Below are 21,524 nucleotides of genomic sequence, written 5' to 3'. Positions count from 1 at the left end.
AATCTAAGTCTAGATATACAGATGTACACACAATTTTAGAATAAATTGATTGGGAAGGTGAGACAGATTGTTGTAGGACGCTTCATTTAGCGATTGTGGAGGAGTATTTTTTGAACGGGAGAGGACATCGTTTTGGACTGGTAAGTTCTTATCATGCTAATGCCCTTATTTGAAATTAATAATATAAAATATTATTTGTGATTTTTATTTTTATTTAGAAGCAATATATAAACATGTAATGTCATGAAATGTGAGATGCGTGTGTCTGCCGCCCCACCCCAACCCACATGAAATAGCCTATTTGAGGCTGTTGAGGAGAGGGCAGGACCACATCAATGGCCAAAGTGAAATGGAGACAGTAGATACAGCTGGTCTGTTGTAATATAATAAAGACAGTAGATCTAGCTGGTCTGTCAAAATATAATAGAGACAGTAGATCTAGCTGAAATGTCCTAATATAAAAGAGACAGTAGATCTAGCAGGTAATAATAATATAATAATATATTCAACCTAATATATTCAACCTTCAACTCTCTATATATATATCTGTTTATCATACCTGTTGATACAGGGCTCATATGTGAAACTATTCTAACTGAACATTTTCTTTCACAGTGACACTGACTCCGAATGGGAGTCTTATCGGTGTCCTGTGTGAATTTAAGTATGCTCTCTCTAATTCTCTCTTTCTCTCTCTCGGAGGACCTGAGCCCTAGGACCATACGTCAGGACTACCTGGCATGATGACTCCTTGCTGTCCCCAGTCCACCCCACCTTGCCGCTGTTCCAGTTTCAACTGTTCTGCCGCGGCTATGGAACCCTAAACTGTTCATTTTTACTCTTGAGGTGCTGTCCTGTTGCACCCTCTACAACCACTGATCTCCACCCGGCACAGCCAGAAGAGGACTGGCCACCCCTCATAGCCTGGTTCCACTCTAGGTTTCTTCCTAGGTTTTTGCCTTTCTAGGGAGTTTTTCCTAGCCACAGTGCTTCTACACCTGCATTGCTTGCTGTTTGGGGTTTTAGGCTGGGGCTATATAAATAGATTTGATAGACGACTGAGGGTGTCTTCCAAATATTGAAAGTGTGTAAATAGTTACCCATGTTATTTTGTAAATGTATATATATATATATGTTTTTTTTAGTGTTGAATTTATAGTGCAAAAAAAAAACTGGGGGGGGGGGATTTGTTAGAATACCATTTTGGTATTTTGTATATAGTTATTTGTTTCAAAATGTATACCTTCACCAATTTGGCCACTTGGGTACATTTGGGTTACTTGTGTGGGACACCTGGGTGACTTCATGATAAATGTCATGTAAGCACACTCATTTTGGAAGTTATCATTCTGAAACATTGCACAAGTACTGTTGCCCTCTTATATTTTTCACTGAAATTGTCCCCATCATCCTATCTGAATGTTTGTTTTGTCTTGTTCATTTTAAATATGATGATACAAAAATAAATACAAAAACATATGTTTTTTGTTGTTGTTTTATCTAAACAAGATCTATTGTGCTATATTCTCCTACATTCAATTCACATGTACACAAAATTCAGAGTGTTTTCTTTCAAATGGTACCAATATGCATATCCTTGGCTCTGTGCCTGAGCTACAGGCTGTTAGATTTGGGTATGTCTTCAGGCGGAAATTGCACAAAGTAGGGGGGGGGGTCTGTAAGAGGTTTTAACACCCAAAGAGGTTTTAACACCTCTTACAATAACATGTAATGAGGAAGTCAATCTCTCTTCCACTTTGAGCCATGAGAAATTGACATGCATGTCATTAATGTTAGCTCTCTGTGTACTTTTAAGGGCCAGCCGTGCTGCCCTGTTCTGAGCCAACTGCAATTTTCCCAAGTCACTCTTTGTGGCACCTGACCAGACGACTGAACAGTAGTCCAGGTGCGGCAAAACTAGGGCCTGTAGGACCTGCCTTGTTGATAGTGTTGTTAAGAAGGCAGAGCAGCACTTAATTATGGACAGACTTCTCTCCATCTTAGCTACTTTTGCATCAATATGTTTTGACCATGACAGTCACCTCAACTTGCTCAATTTCCACATTATTCATTACGAGATGTAGTTGAGGTTTAGGGTTTAGTCAAGGATTTGTCCCAAATACAATGCTTTTAGTTTTGTAAATATTTAGGACTAACTTATTCCTTGTTACCCATTCCAAAACTAAGTGCGGCTCTTTGTTAAATGTTGCAGTAATTTCAGTCGCTGTAGTAGCTGATGTGTATAGTGTTGAGTCATCCGCATACATAGACACACTGGCCTTACTCAAAGCCAATGGCATGTCGTTAGTAAAGATTGAAAAAAGCAAGGGGCCTAAACAGCTACCCTGGGGAATTCCTGCTTCTACCTGGATTATGTTTGAGAGGCTTCCATTAAAGAACACCCACTGTGTTCTGGTAGACAGGTTAACCACATTATAGCAGGCGGTGTAAAGCCATAACACAAGTTTTTCCAGCAGCAGACTAAGATCGATTATATCAAAAGCTGCACTGAAGTCTAGTTTTCGTCTTACTCCAGTGGTTCCCAAACTCGGTCCACGTTTTGGTTTTTGCCCTGACACCACACAGCTGATTCAAATGATCAGAGCTTGATTAGTTGAATATTTGAATCAGCTGTGTAGTCCTAGGGCAAAAACCAAAACGTACACCCCTTGGGGCCCGAGGACTGAGTTTGGGAAATCCTGTCATACATCGGCTACGGAGAGCATGATTACACAGTCATCTGGAACAACTGGTGTGGTCATGCATTGTTCTGTGTTGCTTGCCTCAAAGCGAGCATAGAAGGCATTTAGCTCGTCTGGTAGGCTAGGGTCACTGGGCAGCACTGGGTTTCCCTTTCTAATCTGTGATAGTTTGCAAGCTTTGCCACTTCGAGCAGCAGAGCCAGTGTAGTAATATTCGATCTTAGTCCTGCATTGATGCTTTGCCTGCTTGATGGTACGTCAGAGCCCGTAAAGAGATTTCTTATAAGCGTCTTGGTTAGAATTCTGCTCCTTGAAATCAGCAGCTCTAGCCTTTAGCCCACTAAAGGCCTATAATCCATGGCTTCTGGTTGGGATATGTACGTACGGTCACTGTGGGGATGATGTCACCGATGCACTTATTAATGAAGCCGGTGACTGATGTGGTTTACTCAATGCCATCGGATGAATCTCGGAACATATTGCAGTCCGTGCTAGTGAAACAGTCCTGTAGCCTAGCATCCGCTTCATCGGACCACTTCCATATTGAGCGAGTCACTAGTAATTGCTGTTTGAGTTTTTGCTCGTAAGCAGGAATCAGGAGGATAAAGTTATGGTCAAAATTGCCAAATGGAGGGCGAGGGAGAACTTTGTACACATCTCTATGTGTGGAGTAAAGGTGATCTAGAGTTAGTTTTCCTCTAGTTCAGGGGTGGGCAACTCCAGTCCTCAATGGCCTGATTGGTGTCAGACTTTTTCTCCATCCCTAGCAAACACAGCTGATTAATCATATTGTGTTCTAAACTAAAGATCATGATTAGGTGATTATTGGAGTCAAGTGTGTTAGCTGGGGCTGGGTAAAAAACTGACACCATTCAGGCCCTCGGGGACTGGAATTGCCCCCTCCTGCTCTAGTTGCACATGTGACATACTGGTAGAAATGAGGTAAAACCGGATATCTGTTTTCCTGCATTAAGAAACACCACCTCTGCATTAAGAAGCGCCACCTCTGGATAAGCATTTTCTTGTTTGCTTATGGCCTTATACTGTATATTATCAATGTCCTTGTTCAGCCACGATTCGGTGAAACATAGGATATTACAGTTTTTGATGTCCTGTTGATAGGATAGTCTCGAATGGAGCTCATCCAGTTTATTCTCCTGTGATTGCACATTCGCCAGTTGAACGGAGGTAAAGGCAGATTATCCACTCCCCGACGCAGTCAGCTCTTCGACCTCTATAACAGTGTCTCCTCTTCATACAATTGACGGGGATGTGGGCCTGTTCCGGGAAGAGCCGTACATAATTCGCTTCAGACTCATTAAAGAAACAAATCCTTGTCCAGTTCGAGGTGAGTAATCGCTGTTCTGATGTCCAAAACCTATTTATTTTGGGTCATAGGAAATGATGGAGGAAACATTATGTACTAAAAAGTTAAAAACAGTGGGGGGAAAAAACACACAAAATAGCACAATTGGTCAGGAGCCCATAAAACGGCAGCCATCCTCTCCGGCACCCATGTTAACTGATACCAGTTTTGACTTAAAGTGGTTTGACAATCTATGGCAAGACTTGAAAATGGCTGGCTAGCAATGATCAACAACCAACTTGACAGAGCTTGGAGAATAAAAATAAAAAGGTGCAAATATTGTACAATCCAGGTGTGCAAAACTCTTGAGATTTACCAAGTAAGACTCACAGCTGTAATTGCTGTCAAAGGCGATTCTAACATGCATTGAACACATACGAAAGCAAGATATGTGTTTTATTTTTCACACATTTATTACAAATGTTAGACTTTTTTCCACTTTGAAATTACAGAGTATTTGGTGTAGATCTTTGACAAAAAAAATAACAATTAAATCCATTTTAATCCCACAACAAAATGTGGGGAAAAAAATCAAAGGGTGTTAATACTTTATGAAGGCACTGTACTTTTTGAATTGATGACTCACTTTAAACACAGAGTTCAATTGTTACAGCATTCTCAGTCAGGGGCGCAACAAATATAGCCTTTTACAAAGCACACCTCAAAATGTGTTAATGAGCCAAACGCTCTAACCACCAGGTTACCTGCCGCACTATTTATGGTAGGGCACTGTATTCTGTGGGGTGGAATTACAGTATCTTTCGAAATATAGACATTTCCCGACAATGCGCCATTTCCGACAGTGTGCCGCACAGTTAAACATTTCCGAGTTTTTGTGTGTGTTGATAATACCTCAAATTACCGTATAAAATGTAATTTTCTGTTACAGTGTAGGTAGGCAGATTCCTCACTTAAATTCACTGTGAATCTTTGATGCATACAAAGCATAAATTACATGATTTATAATGGAGTACGAGTCATGGGTTTCCAAAAACACTCGAACTGCAAGTAGCCTAAATAAATAAACGCTAACTAACATATAGTTGTCTTCCTGGTCGACCTATCTGACAGCTTCGGTCTATTCCAGCTGTGATGCTCAGCATAAGTAAAGCGTCACAACAAAAGCTATCAAACACTTGTGTAGGAGAAGAAGAAAAAATGTTGAGTCACTTACCAAGTCTACCACGAAACAATCGCCCTATATTTTCCAATGAGGTAATACAACAACCTATGACAAAAGCGCGTAATATTCCCGGTGGAAGAGAGTTTTGGACAGCGCAGAGTGCGCGGCAGATGTCTCGAGCTCAGGGGAAACTTCTCATATGGATGAAGAGCAGTAAAGCCGCCGGCTATTAAAGGTCATAGAAGAAGGTATTTCTCAAAAGTTCTTCTTCCCGAATTTTGTCTTCATCACAATTCCAATTATCTAAATATTTGACCTCAATCAGACCGAGTTTCCACAACATTCTCGCTAAGAAGTTAAATCTGTGTGCAACCCTAACGCTGCTTGTAGAAATTAGCTCACGCACGTGATAACACTTGAGCGGGAGAGAGGCTATGCGCACGGTATGATGATATGTATCCTACTTCCAGAATTGATTAGCTCGAACACAAAGCTTCTCGATGGACAAAAAGTAAAACAACCGTTTTTAATTTGTTAGCCGTTATTATGTTGTGATTGAAAATAGGTAAAGTGATGGGAAAGTCATTCATCTTCAAAGGGGCGTTGTGGTGTTGGGCATGATGCTTCACCAAAACATGTTCTAAAATAATCCTATCTCATGCCAGACACAATTTAGCATGTGACGTCTGCAATGCAAATTTGATGTCAGTGAGAGAAACAATAAGGCAAACAGATGTTATAGTGTATAGAATTGTCACATAACAAGGCATAATACAACATAACAATTCTGCTTATATAAGGTAGCCTAGTCCATATTATAAACCGGGTGGTTCGAGCCCTGAATTGCTGACAGCCATGGTATATCAGACCTTATACCACAGGTATTTTTACTACTCTAATTATGTAGGTAACCAGTTTGTAATAACAATAAGGCACTCTGAGGTTTGTAGTATTTGGCCAATATACCACGGCTAAGGGCTGTATCCAGGCACTCTGCTTTGCGTCGTGCATAAAGATCTGCCCTTAGCTGTGGTATATTAGCCATATACCACACCCCCTCTGGCCTTATTGCTTAAATATAACACTTCCACTAATCACACACACACACAGGCACACACACACACACAGAGAGTTGGGTAGGTTACTTTGTAAATGTAATTCGTTACAATTACTAGTTTCCTGTCCAAAATTGTCATTGATTTGCATTGGACTTGTGCCACAAATACTAACAAGTTAGTGTTTGAAAAAAAGTGGCCATACAAAACCGAAGCATGGGTTGCTGTCATACCTTGTCCCTAGACTGCTTACAGGTTAAGGAAACCAATATGTAATTTTGTAATTTGGGTGAACAATCCCTTTAAAATTGAGATTTATTAAAAAAGGAACATTACTTAATAGCAGGAACAGCACCAATCTGAGATGGTGGATTTCATGGCTTGCTGAAATGACATGGAACGACCCAGTAGCTTACAGGCAGCTCAGTGGCAAGTATAATTCTGTATTTAATATTACCATACACCTACTGTACTGTGATATAAATACAGTATCAAAGCAAGTACTGTGTAATGACACAGTAAAATAGACTGTATTATACTGCAAAACAAAAAAAGTAGATGCACCCATAATTTGAATTAATTAATGGACATTTAGGGGAGGGGTTTATTTTTACAGTATTTTACTGTAATTACAAGGTATTGGTGTAAGCAGGTTGGCTGCTAGGTAAAGTGTGTACACATTACAGTATATTCACATATTTTGTGTTTTATATCACTTGCACTTCTTGAGGTAATAACAAAGGCTATCAAACTGGCAGCTACACATGGCAAAAACAGACCAAAAGGACATGGCAAAATACTCATCCATTAAAGAGTTAACACTTGCTGCCACTCCAATCTGTCCCCTATACCAATCGAGGGGGCACTATAATCACATAGGAGTTAAATTGTTACAGCATTCTCACTTGTGTGTGCAACAAATATAGTGTATGTAGCCTCTTACAAGGCACTCCTCCAAATATGTTAATGAGCCAGAAACAACAATACCATGCACCTAGTGGTCAAAAGGTTTTTGGGGCGGTACTGTATTCTGTGGGGTGGTATTACAGTAGCATTCCAAATACAGCAATTCTTTCCCCTCCCACAACCTTTCCCCCCAACGCACCATAATTTACAGAATGCTGCAGTAAAACGTTTCCGAGTGTTTTACTGTTGATAATACCCCAAATTACCATATAATTACAGTTATCCGTTACAGTGACTGTAACTGATTACATGGAATCTGATTACAAAAAATGTAATCTGTTACTCCCCAACCCTGGACACACACACATCTTTGTTTTACTATCCTTGTGGGGACCAAAAAATGTATTCCCATTAAAATCTTATTTTCCCTAACCCACCCTAATTGTAACCCTTTCCCTTTCCCTAACATGCTGACTAAACTGGACGCCTTTGTGCATGAGCGTTGCAAAATAAATGTATACATACATGTTATTCAATCATTTCATCCAAATTGCTTGCGCGCGTCAATGGCATCTGTGTAGCGAGGTGTTAAGAACGAACATGGTTCTATTTTAGACTCTTGACACGCTGCAAATCCCACCTCTCCTATCGACTCATTGGTTTTTATCAGCCTACTAACCCATGTGGGCGATTGAAAGATGAACAAGATCCACACTCCAGTCCAGTTGGTGGCGGTAATGCAACTAAAGTTGGTTTCCAACCGTCATATATAATCCACAGAAGGAGAAGGAGAAGCAAGATGGAGAGATTAATCAAAGAAAACTAATTTAAAACTAACTAGGTTTCCTCTTTTATGTGTCTTAAGTAGAGTAGAGAACACATGATTTTGTATGACTCAAAATGGTTAGAAATTCTACAAAGATCCAACATAAAAATGACCATATGCATTTCAGGTACAATAACAACCCAATGTTATCTCCCAGGACAAATTATCTGTCAAAAACTATAGGTGGTATTCTGCCTTCTCCCTACAGTTCTCAGCAGTTAGCTTCGCCCACAACTGCCTCATGTGAACTACAATCCCGACTCTGTGTTTTAACATTTAGAAATGTCAATAACCATTGCTTGCAATACGGCTTTCTAAACATAAATGGATTGCCCTTATCTGTCCGTTTTCCGTAAACAAGCGCTGTAACATGGAGATATGGCTGTGTGGGAACACTAACCCTTTAAAGGTGTGAATCAATTTAACCTTTTGTTTTTAGACAATTATTTCTTGCTGATATGAAAGCTAAGATCCAACAGGTCCCAGACCTGCTAAATGGGATTGAGATCCGGGCTCTTCACTGGTCATGGCAGGACACTGACATTCCTGTCTTGCAGGAAATCACGCACAGAACGAGCAGTATGGCTGGTGGCATTGTCATGCTGGAGGGTCATGTCAGGATGAGCCTGCAGGAAGGGTACCACATGAGGGAGGAGGATGTCTTCCCTGTAATGCACAGCGTTGAGATTGCCTGCAATGACAACAAGCTCAGTCCGATGATGCTGTGACACACCGCCCCAGACCATGAAGGATCTTCCAAATCCAAACCGATCCCGCTCCAGAGTACAGGCCTTGGTGTAACGCTCATTCCTTCGGCGATAAACGCAAATCCGACCATCACCCCCAGTGAGACAAAACCGTGACTCGTCAGAGAAGAGCTCTTTTTGCCAGTCCTGTCTGATCCAGAGGCGGTGGGTTTGTGCCCATAGGCGACGTTGTTGCCGGTGATGTCTGGTGAGGACCTGCCTTACAACAGGCCTACAAGCCCACAGTCCAGCCTCTCTCAGCCTATTGCGGACAGTCTGAGCACTGATGGAGGGATTGTGTGTTCCTGGTGTAACTTGGGCAGTTGTTGTTGCCATCCTGTACCTGTCCCGCAGGTGTGATATTCGCATGTACCGATCCTGTGCAGGTGTTGTTACATGTGGTCTGCCACTGCGAGGACGCTCAGCTGTCCATCCTGTCTCCCTGTAGTGCTGTCTTAGGCATCTCGCAGTACGCACATTGCAATTTATTGCCCTGGCCACATCTGCAGTCCTCATGCCTCCTTGCCTAAGGCATGTTCACGCAGATGAGCAGGGACCCTGGGCATCTTTCTTTCGGTGTTTTTCAGAGTCCGTAGAAAGGCCTCTTTAGTGTCCTAAGTTTTCATAACTGTGACCTTAATTGCCTATCGTCTGTAAGCTGTTAGTGTCGTAATGACCGTTCCACAGGTGCATGTTCATTAATTGTTCATGGTTCTTTGAACAAGCATGGGAAACTGTGTTTAAACCCTTTACAAAGAAGATCTGTGAAGTTATTTGTATTTTTACGCATTGTCTTTGAAAGACAGGGTCCTGAAAAAGGGACGTTTCTTTGTTTGCTGAGTTTATATATGTGTGTATATATATATATGTTTATATATATATATATATATATGACTGTGATTGCATACATTGCTTCCAATCTAATCTATCATACACACTAATAACAAATGGTTTTATATAGTGCAAAATAGAGTTCTTCCTTTAGCAAACTTTTCATGGTGCTATAAAGAACCCTTTCCAAAGTTTCTTTAAAGAACCATTAAAAAAAGGTTAGCGCATCAAACAGGGTTCTGCTATCGTTGCAACCTTTTTTGGTGCCACAGAGAACCCTTTTTAATTCATCTTTATAGATCCTTAATGGAGAATGGTTCTATTAAGAACCTTTCTCAACATAAGGTTCTTCAAATAACCATTTGAAGAACCATACAGGGGCTCTTATTCTGGTTCGCCAAACAGTAGAAAACATAAGTTACTGGCAGCCCTTTATAAAACAAAGTACAGTATGTTTCGATACATTTCAGAGAAACTTTGGTTTAACAGTAGATTACTGTAAAGAAGTGCTGTCTCCCCGGAACAATTGTTTATTTATTTTTTAAATGTCCAAGTGAATCCGACATTCTCCCCAGACCTAGTGCTGTTGCTCTAGGTCTGGGATTTCCGAGACTACTAACCATCACTAGCTAACAGGGAAGAAGTACAACCTACAACACATAAATGTCTCCTAGCCTCCCATGCATAGGCAACTTTCTGCCCCTACATTGTAGAATGTACAATAACTTACTGGTAGCAATTAGCCAGTAAATAACAGTAATGTATTTTACAGTACAGCTACTGTAATCCATTTTAGTGCACACATTTTTACTGTAATCAAATGTACGGTATATTATTGGAATTACTGAATGTAGCGACATATTACCCAGTGTTCTTCTTTCATTTTCGGTCATTTAGTGAGCACTCTTGTCCTTAGCAATTTAAAGGCAGGGCATTCAACCAAGGTTGATTCAAGAATATATCCCAGTCATAGCCAGAAAAATATTTCTGTAATTGTTGTTGTAATTAAGGATACATTGGTCAACAAAATAATTGTATTTACAACAAGATATCTTATTATATATCTCTTAATATCTCTGGATAGTGCCAATACAATCAACAACAAAACATTTAAAACGACGTCTTTCGGCTGCATGGCCTTCATCAGGGAGTACAACCCTGACGAAGGCCATGCAGCAGAAAGACGTTGGTTTGTAAAAAAACATTGTTTCTATTGAACATGCCATACTAATAAAGGCATTTTAATTAATTATATGAAGATTGCCTTGGTCCTTTCTTTTTGATGACCAATTTACCCATTTTACCAAAGAGCACCTTCTATCTACCAAAATGTACTATTGTGTATCTTAGTAGCACTTCCCTTCCTCCTCTTTCTACTAGTGCCAATACAATACTGAGATATTCATGGTAACTTGATACCAGAGCAATGAAACACAGTACAATACAGTAAAAGTGTAAACGTTTAAAAAAAAATATATATATACAGGATTTTACTGGAATTACAAGTGATTAAAGCAAACAGGTTGGTATTTGCATTTTACAACATATTAATAATTACTAGGTGTTTTATATCACTTGCACTTCTCGATGTAACGGCGTTCTTCGTTTGTTGAAAGAGAGTCGGACCGAAATGCAGCGTGGTGGTTAATCATGATCTTTAATGAAAAAAGTGACGATACATGAAATAACTTCTAAATACAAAAACAACAAACGGAACGTGAAACTTATTACAGCCTATCTGGTGAACACTACACAGAGACAGGAACAATCACCCACGAAATACAAAGTGAAACTCAGGCTACCTAAATACGGTTCCCAATCAGAGGCAACGAGAATCACCTGACTCCAGATTGAGAACCGCCTCAGGCAGCCAAGCCTAACTAGACACACCCCTAATCATAGCAATCCCAAATCCTATAAAACCCCAATACAAAACCAAACACATAAACCCATGTCACACCTTGGCCTGACCAAAATATATAACGAAAACACAAAACACTATGACCAAGGCGTGACACTCGAGGCCTAAATAAAGGCTTCCAAACTGGCCATGATTACAGGGCAAAACATATTGAATGGATATGGGTAAATATCCAACCATTAAAAGGTGTAAGACCCTCTACCAATCTGATCTGTGCCCTACATATACACTGTACTGAACAAAAATATAAACACAACATCTAAAGTGTTGGTCCCATGTTTCCTGAGCTGAAATAAAGGATCGCAGAAATGTTCCATATGCACAAAAAGGTTATTTCTCTCGATTTATGTGCAGAATTTTCTTTACATCCCTGTTAGTGCGCATTTCTCCTTTGCCAAGATAATTCATCTACCTGACAGGTGTGGCATATCAAGAAGCTGATTAAACAGCATGATCATTACACAGGTTCACCTGGAGACAATAAAAGGGCACTCTAAAATGTGCAGATTTATCACACAACAAAAATGGCACAGATGTCTCAAGTTTTGAAGGAGTGTGCAATTGGCATGCTGACTGCAGGAATATTGCCAATACAATACTTTCCAACAGAGCTGTTGCCAGGGAATTTCATGTTTCTGCCTACCATATGCCGCCTCCAACGTCATTTTGGAGAATTTGGTAGTACCTCCAACCGGCCTCACAACTGCAGACCACGTGTAACCATGACCTCTACACCCAGTTTCTTCACCTGCGGGATAGTCTGAGGAAGGGGGGTGTTCTGAGGAGTATTTATATATGGAATAAGCCATTTTGTGGGGAGAAACTCATTCTGAGTGGCTGGACCTGGCTCCCCAGTTAGTGGGCCATTGCCCACCCATGGCTGAATCCCTGCCCAGTCATGTGAAATCCATAGATTAGGGCCTACTGAATTGATTTAAATTCACGGATTTCCTTCAATGAACTGTAACTCAGTAAAGATTTAGAATTTGTTGCATATATAGTTTTTGTTCAGTTTACACTTAATTGTTAGGGAACTACTAACACATGTCAATTAAATTGGTACAGGACTCTCACGAACTGGGGAAACAAATATAGCCACTTACAAGGAACGCCTTAAAATATGTTAATGAGTCAGTGATTCGTTCTCCTCCCACAATGTACCATAATTTACAGTATGCTGAAGTAAATATATAGCAAAACAACTATACAGTGCTTTATTGTTGAATTGTATTCTAAATCAAATCTGTAATTGCTAATAGTGAATATTTAACTGTATATGACTTGCCTTAACAAATGCTTCTAAACTGACAGTGACTACAGAAAACAGGTTTGAGGCTTGCTGCCTCTCCGATCTGTCTTCTACATAAATGTAATTGCTAGGGAACCACTACTACATATAACTTTAATTGGTACATCACTGACGTGTACAACAAATATAGCCTCTTACAAGACATGTCTCAAAATATGTTAATGAGTGAGAAACAACAATACCATGCACCCACTACTTTTCAAAAGGCACACAAAAAATGCAGTATGGTACTGTATTATTAATTACAGTAAATTACTGGCAGCAATTTGCTGTAGAGTTACAGGACAAGTTTTGTAGAATTCCTAAAATACAGTATATTACCGTATTCTGTGGGGGTACATCATTCTCACTCACGGGTGCAACAAATATAGCCTCTTGTCACGAACCGGCTCAAAGCCCGTAACAAAAAGGGAGACAACGTGGAGATAAGGAATAACAAACAAAAAAATATATTAACTGAGGTAACCTATATACAAATAAACAAGGGTGTGTGTAATCAGTAGTGTAAGTGAGTGGTTGCATGTAGAGATGTGATAATGAGGAGTGTTGAAAGATGCCAAAGCAAACAAACAAACAAACCGTCCACAAAAAATGCTACATCCAAAATCAAACAATGTGTCTGCATGGAGAGAGTCTCAATGAATGGGGAAAAGGTATATTTATCCCGGGACACACCTGGGCCCAGGTGTGTCCTATTTTGCTGACAACTCTCCCATCTCTGTCCACCGACATCCTAATAAGGAAAACAACAGCAACGAGAGAGAATTTGGTCGTCACACTCTTACAAGGCACACCTTACAATATTTGAATACTAATATTTGAGTACTGTTGATTAATACTGTAAAACACATTTACAGTATTTTACTGTGCATTCTACAGTGTTTTACTGTTAAAATGACAGAAAGGTCTTTTACTTGGTATTTTACTTTGCATTCTATGGTAATATACTGTATTCAGTTTTAACAGTATCATACTGTTGATTAATACAGCAAGTTACTGATAAAATTACAAAAATGTCTAACAGAGTAACTAACATTAAAACTGAAACTAAATAATACAAAAACAAAATAGGAATGTTTTTATCAAACTAAAACTGAATGAAAAAAGAGTAAATCAAGTCAGAAAATGAACTGAAACTAAAATGAAATTCAATTAAAAATCTAAAAACAAATAGAAATAAAAACTTGATATAAAATAACAACTATAATAATCTTGGATAATTGTACTTTAATATTCAAAATATTGGATAAAGAAATTACCATTATACAAGGGACCCTATTCAATCTGTATCACTGAAGCTATGAAGGAACACAGCCTTTAAATTCCAATCACGCTGTAATGCTGACCTTCTGCAATATATTTTGAATAGAGCCCTAGCTTATCCGCACATCTACCCTAAAAGATAACGAATAATACAATCTGAGATATGTGTACCTCTGAATGTGCATTATGTATGTGTATTTCAATCTTTTTGTACCCCCGGGAGCAATACTGTATGCTAACCACACCCTTTTTTCTGAGAGTGTATGTTATGTGTCTTATATGTACCAAACAGTCACCACATATGAACTTAACTCTTAGGAAATCAAAGTTATTTCTATTGAATCACATAGTGCTCACCACCTCCTAATAATTGATCAACATATGAGATCAGCTTATTGAGATTAATTTCACCATAGGAGTTTAACCATAGGAGTTGGTAAGACAGCACAAACAGATCTGGGACCACTAGCCCATGCTACAGTAGGCAGGCCTATAGGCATTACACTCAATTATTATTTTGAACTAGAGCTGTTTACAGAACTCTCAAGGATCACATAGATGCAGTAAAGAGGTCAATGGAACTCGACCCAAACAATGGAAAGGGCCATGGAAACTCGTGGGGGAAAGATCCCGAATATCCTCATTACCCCCCAGCAAAACTAGACTACATTTAGGCTATTGTTTATTTGTGTATTTCATACTATGTTGAGGTAAAAAAAAATAGGATCAACTGCATTACAGTTAAAAATGACTTTGACTAACACCACCGATTTCTCTAAGCTAGCTAAGCTACGTATTTAATCGAATGGGAGTTAGCATTTAGGCGTCACTTCTAAACATGAAAAGGGACTATGTCTAAATGTAATGCATCGAAAACAGCTAAATATATCCAAATGGGACTGTAGTAACCACATTGGGCCTGTTACAATACATCAATCATGACAGATTTGACCAATATTCTTTGTTAGATCAGATTTGTTGAATGTGCGCCAACCCAGCATCCTTCTGTCCCCAACTGTCTGTGGGGTTGGAATTCGGTCCTGTGTTTCTCTGTTGCCATGGCGACCTTACGTATCTGTCGTAAGTAATGAGTGAGAATTTGGTGGGTTGGAATAAGTGGGTCAATCTGATTCCATAGGATGTTTCTGCCCAGCCGTGATCATCACTCTTAAAGTATTCCCTGACTCTTCTACATGTTGGCCTATCTTTATGATGCCAGATTCAGAGGGGTAAAGCATGATATGCAGAACAGTATTCGTAGCTTGCACTGGTGTGGTTATCAAAGTGCCCTGCTGTGCTTTTAGTAGGGATCCCTAGAGAGGGATTTGAGCAGAGATTAAACCAGCCAGGCCTCCTTCTTCTACAATACACTGGAGGAATGACTTTCTCTCAGCCAGCAGCCATACAGAAGAAAGCTAATTCCCCACCCTCCTCTGCTCCTCTCTGTGCTTTCACTCAACCTTGAGTCATTGTCTCCTACTGACAACACTACTATTTGTGGGGTATTTACTGTAACTGATTGCTGAAATGTTTATTTATTCTGTAGTGTAATTTGTCTCCCAGAGATATAGCTTATTCTTCATACCTTGCAGACAAAACCAAAATATTAGACAGGTACAGGTTTCAGCACATACTGACTGAATACAAACTCTATGTTATGTGAACCACCCCGATCAAGCTGTGCACTGTCATTTTGTGGCCAAATACTCCCCATTCACCAGACTTGGGTCCAATAGATAAATCAAGTGCACCTCAAGTATTTGAAATTAATTGTATTTGACCATGTTCTATTTTTCATATACAAGACCCACTGGTTGATGCTTATTCATAAAACACTCTTAGTCCTCACTCCTCCCTATCTACTGCAGCCTTTAATCCTCCACATACAACACCCCGTTCTGCCAATCACATTTTGTTAAAGGTCCCCAAAGCACACACATCCCTGGGTTGCTCGTCTTTTCAGTTTGCAGCCGCTAGCGACTGGAACGAGCTGCAACAAACACTCAAACTGGACAGTTTTATCTCAATCTCTTCATTCAAAGACCCAATCAAATCAAATGCTATTTGTCACATGCGCCGAATACCACAGGTGTAGACCTTACAGTGAAATGCTTACTTACAAGCCCTTAACCAACAATGCAGTTTAATGAAATGCCAACAAAAAAAGTAAGAGATAAGAAAAATAAATGATTAAAGAGCAGCAGTAAATAACAATAGCGGGGCTGTATACAGGGGGTACTGGTACAGAGTCAATGTGCGGGGGCACCGGTGTCAAAGTAGTTGAGGTAATTATGTACATGCAGGTAGAGTTATTAAAGTGGCTATGCATCGATGATAACGGAGTAGCAGCAGGTGGGGGGGGGGGGGGGGGGGGGGGGGCTGTTAGTCTTGGTAGCCATTTGATTAGCTGTTCAGGAGTCTTATGGCTTGGGGGGTAGAAGCTGTTTAGAAGCCTCTTGGACCTAGACTTGGCGCTCTGGTACCGCTTGCCGTGAGGTAGCAGAGAGAACAGTCTATGACTAGGGTGGCTGGAGTCTTTAACAATTTTTAGGGCCTTCCTCTGACACCCCCTAGTATAGAGGTCCTGGATGGCAGGAAGCTTGGTCCGGTTATGTACTTGGCCGTATGCACTACCCTCTGTGGTGCCTTGCGGTCGAAGGATGAGCAGTTGCCATACCAGGCAGTGATGCAACCCTTCAGGATGCTCTCGATGGTGCAGCTGTAAAACCTTTTGAGGATCTGAGGACCCATGCCAAATCATTTCAGTCTCCTAAGGGGGAATAGGTTTTGTTGTGCCCTCTTCACGACTGTCTTGGTGTGCTTGGACCATGTTAGTTTGTTGGTGATGTGGATGCCAAGTAGCTTGACTGCTCCACTACAGCCATGTTGAAGAGAATGGTGTTGTGCTCGGTGCTCCTTTTCCTGTAGTCCACAATCATCTCCTTTGTCTTGTTCAGAATGAGGGAGAGGTTGTCCTTGCACCACACGGTCAGGTCTCTGACCTCATCCCTATAGGCTGTCTCATCATTGTCGGAGTTGGGCCTGGCCATGCAGTCATGAGTGAACAGGAAGGGACTGAACACGCACCCCTGAGAATGTGTTGAGGATCAGCATAGCGTATGTGTTGTTACCTACCCTTACCACCTGGGGGCGGCCCATCAGGAAGTTTAGGATCCAGTTGCAGGAAGTGTTTAGTCCCAGTGTCCTTATCTTAGTTTTGAGCTTTGAGGGCACTATGGTGTTGAATGCTGCGCTATAGTCTATGAACAGCATTCTCACATAGGTGTTCCTTTTGTCCAGTTGGGAAAGGGCAGTGTGGAGTGCAATAGAGATTGCATCATCTGTGGATCTATAGGTGTGATATGCCAATTGGAGTGGGTCTAGGGTTTCTGGGATGATGCTGTTGATGTGAGCCATGACCAGCATTTCAAAGCATTTCATGGCTCCAGACGTGAGTGCTACAGGTCTGTAGTAATTTAGGCAGGTTACCTTAGTGTTCTTGGGCACAGGTACTATGGTGGTCTGCTTGAAACATGTTGGTATTACAGACTCAGACAGGGAGAGGTTGAAAATGTCAGTGAAGACACTTGCCAGTTGGTCTGTGCATGCTCGCAGTACACGTCCTGGTAATCCGTCTGGCCCAGCGGCCTTGTGAATGTTGACCAGTTTAAAGGTCTCACTCACATCGGCTGCGGAGAGCGTGATCACACAGTCATCCGGAACAGCTGATGCTCTCATGCATGTTTCAGTTTTACGTGTCTCGAAGCGAGCATAGAAGTTACTTAGCTGGTCTGGTAGGCTCGTGTCTCTGGGCAGCTCTCGGCTGTGCTTCTCTTTGACGACCATCAGAGCTGGTGTAGTACAATTTGATCTCAGTCCTATATTGACGCTTTGCCTGTTTGATGGTTCGTCGGTGGGCATAGCAGGATTTCTGGTAAGCTTCCGGGTTAGAGTCCCGCTCCTTGATAGTGGCAGCTCTACCCTTTAGCTCAGTGCAAATGTTGCCTGTAATCCATAGCTTTTGGTTGGTGTATGGACGTACAATCACTGTGAGGACGATGTCCTTGATGCTCTTATTGACAAACCCAGTGACTGATGTGGTGTACTCCTTAATGCCATCCGAAGAATCCTGGAACATATTCCAGTCTGTGCTAGCAAACAGTCCTGTAGCTTAGCATCTGCTTCATCTGACCACTTTTTTTATAGACCGAGTCACTGGTGCTTCCTGCTTTAATGTTTGCTTGTAAGCACAAATCAGGAGGATATAGTAATGGTCAGATTTGCCGAATGGAGGGCGAGGGAGAGCTTTGTATGCGTCTCTGTGTGTGGAGTAAAGGTGGTCTAGAATTTGCCTAAAAATTTGTTGTTTGGTGAAATTGAACAGTACAGAGCAGCAGGAGGAACAAAGCATGTAGAAATGTGATGTTAGGAGCAATTTAGAATTTTACGGTGGGAAAACCTGGATGAACGTCTGATTCTGCAGCGAAACAGAATTTTGTTTGCATGTGTATGTGCGATCATACATGCACATCTGTGGGTGTGCATTATGTGCTTTCCTCCGTACATGAGTCTGTGTGTACAGTGCGTTCGGAAAGTATTCAGACAACTTTACTTTTTCCACATTTTGTTACGTTACAGCCTCATTCTTTAATTGATTAACAAAACAAATGTCCTCAATCTACACACAATACTCCATAATGACAAATTAAAAACAGTTTTTTTGTACACTGTTGCAATGTTTTTACAAATAAAAAACGGAAATATTACATTTACGTAAGTATTTATCCCCTTTAATCAGTACTTTGTTGAAGTTCCTTTGGCAGCGATTACAGCACCGAGTCTTCTTGGGTATGACGCTACAAGCTTGGCACACCTGTATTTGGAGAGTTTCTCCTATTCTTCTCTGCAGATCCTCTCAAGCTCTGACCAGGTGGATGGGGAGCGTTGCTGCACAGCTATTTTCAGATCTCTCCAGAGATGTTCGATCGGGTTCAAATCTGGGGTCTGGCTGGGCTATTCAAGGACATTCAGAGACTTGTCCCGAAGCCACCACTGCATTGTCTTGGCTGTGTGCTTAAGGTCGTTGTCCTGTTGGAAGGTGAACCTTCGCCCCAGTCCAAGGTCATAAGCGCTCTGGAGCAGGTTATCATCAAGGATCTCTCGTTACTTTGCTCCGTTCATCATTGTCTCAATCCTGACTAGTCTCCCAGTCCCTGCCGCTGAAAAATATCCCCACAACATGATGCTGCCACCACCATGCTTTACCGTAGGGATAGTGCCTGGTTTCCTACACACGTGACCCTTGGCATTCAGGCCAAAGAGTTCAGTCATGGTTTCATCAGACCAGAGAATCATGTTTCTCATGGTCTGAAAGTCTTAAGGTGCCTTTTGGAAAACTCCAAATGAGAATTTTATAGAATAGCATGTCATATCACTTATTCCGGCATAGCCAAAGACACGACAACTGTCAACTGTGGGACCTTATAAAGACAGGTGTGTGCCTTTCCAAATCATGTCCAATCAATTGAATTTACCACAGGTGGACTCAATTGAAGTTGTGAAAACATTTCAGGGATGATCAATGTAAACAGGACGCACCTGAGCTAAATTTCGAGTCTCATAGCAAAGGCCTTGCTAATACCAGGCATACAATGGGCTCCAAAATTACTGTCACCCCTGACTGGCAATGCACAAACATTACTTAAGAAAATAGAAACAATATAATTATAGAGAGAATACCAACATGTGAGAAATACTGTACTTTATTAATGTTTCAATGGAATCCACCAAAATCATACAATTATTTAATACAAAATACATTTCACCAAAATCAAGGATTCATAATTATTGGCACTCCTCATTTAGTACTTAGTGCAATGACCTCTGGCAAGAATAACAGCATGGAGTCTTTTCATGTAATGTTTGACAAGGTTAAGGAACACATTTGGAGGGATTTTGGACCATTCCTCTATGCAGATCCTTTCAAGTTCCTTCACATTCTTGAGTTTGCGCTTATCAACTGGCCTCTTCAACTCAGCCCACACGTTTTTGATTGGATTGAGGTCCGGTGACTGAGATGGCCATAGCAGAACACTGCTTTTGTTGTCACAGAACCATTTCTGTGTGGATCTTGAGGTATGTTTTGGGTCATTGTCTTGTTGGAAAATCCACCTACGGCCCAGTCCCAGCCTTCTGGCAGAGGCAACCAGATTGTCAGCCAAAATTGCCTGATGCTTGGTGGAATTCATTATCCCATCAATCTTAACCAGTTTCCCTGGACCTCTGGAATTAAAACAGACCCAAACATCACTGACCCACCACCATATTTCACAGTGGGTATGAGGTGCCTCTCCTTATATGCATCGCTGTTTCAACGCAAAACATGTTGATGCTGTACCTGACCAACACGTTCAATTTTGGTCTCTGCTGACCAGAGCACTTTCTTCAAGTCATAATTTAAATGATGTTTGGAAAACTCCAAGCGCTTGCGTCTGTGTCTTGGGGTCAGAAATGGCTTTCTTCTGGCAACCCTTCCAAAGAGCCTGTGGTTGTGGAGGTGTCGTCTGATGGTTATTTTTTAAACCTGGTGACCCCAAGACGCCACCAAGGCCTGCAATTCTTTCACAGTGATTCTTGGGGATTTTGTTGCTTCTCTCACCATCCTCCTCCCTATCCTGGGGGGTATAATGCATTTGCGTCCTCTACCCGTGAAGTTTTCATCTGTTCCATATCATTTTTTTATTTGTATAATTGCCCTGACAGTGCTCAGTCGTTCAATCGTTTGTTGATCTTCTTGTAGCCATTACCAGGTTTATGAAAGTCTACAACCATCTGTCTCTTTTGAACTGCCAGTTCTTTTGTTTTCTTCATGGTGTTGGATGACAAAGGGATATTGCATTTGTGTTACCTCACTTCTAGTGAAACAGGAAGTGATGTAATGGCTCAATATAGTTCCTTAGATTAACTTAAATAAGTAGAATTTAATTCCTAGTTTAATGTTGGTGGATGTTATTTACAATAATCTTTAAGGGTGCCATTCATTGTGAAACCTTGATTTGGAGGCCATTGATTTTTAATTAAATCTATAAATGATTTTGGTGGGTTCCACTGAAACATTAATAAAGTACAGTATTTCTCACATGTTGGTATTTTGAGTTTATCTCTATAATTATTTTATTTATTTTTATTTATTTTATTTTTTGAATTTGTACCCCTTTTTCTCCCCAATTTCGTGGTATCCAATTGTTAGTAGCTACTATCTTGTCTTATCGCTACAACTCCCGTACGGGCTCGGGAGAGACGAAAGTCATGCGTCCTCCGATGCACAACCCAACCAAGCCGCACTGCTTCTTAACACAGCGTGCATCCAACCCGGAAGCCAGCCACACCAATGTGTTCGGAGGAAACACCGTGCACCTGGCAACCTTGGTTAACGTGCACAGCCCCCGGCCCGCCACAGGAGTCGCTGGTGCGCGA

General features: G+C 40.9%; 1 protein-coding gene across 2 annotated transcripts in view; it reads right to left on the bottom strand.

The window, feature by feature from the left end:
• The window catches only part of LOC109910265 (solute carrier organic anion transporter family member 1C1), a 71,370-nt gene extending 65,699 nt beyond the window's left edge, over nt 1-5,671 (bottom strand). The window contains exon 1 of one of the 2 annotated variants that reach the window (XM_020509400.2): nt 5,243-5,671. The gene's annotated coding sequence lies outside the window, so the exon portion shown is untranslated. The remainder of the gene's footprint in view (nt 1-5,242) is intronic. The other variant, XM_031798430.1, reaches the window with a different exon arrangement.
• Nucleotides 5,672-21,524: the final 15,853 nt, after the last annotated feature.

The sequence above is a fragment of the Oncorhynchus kisutch genome, linkage group LG19, assembly GCF_002021735.2.
Source record: "Oncorhynchus kisutch isolate 150728-3 linkage group LG19, Okis_V2, whole genome shotgun sequence".
NCBI lineage: Eukaryota > Metazoa > Chordata > Actinopteri > Salmoniformes > Salmonidae > Oncorhynchus > Oncorhynchus kisutch.
Note: the sequence above shows the minus strand (reverse complement) of the source record. Positions and strands in the feature narration are given on the sequence as shown.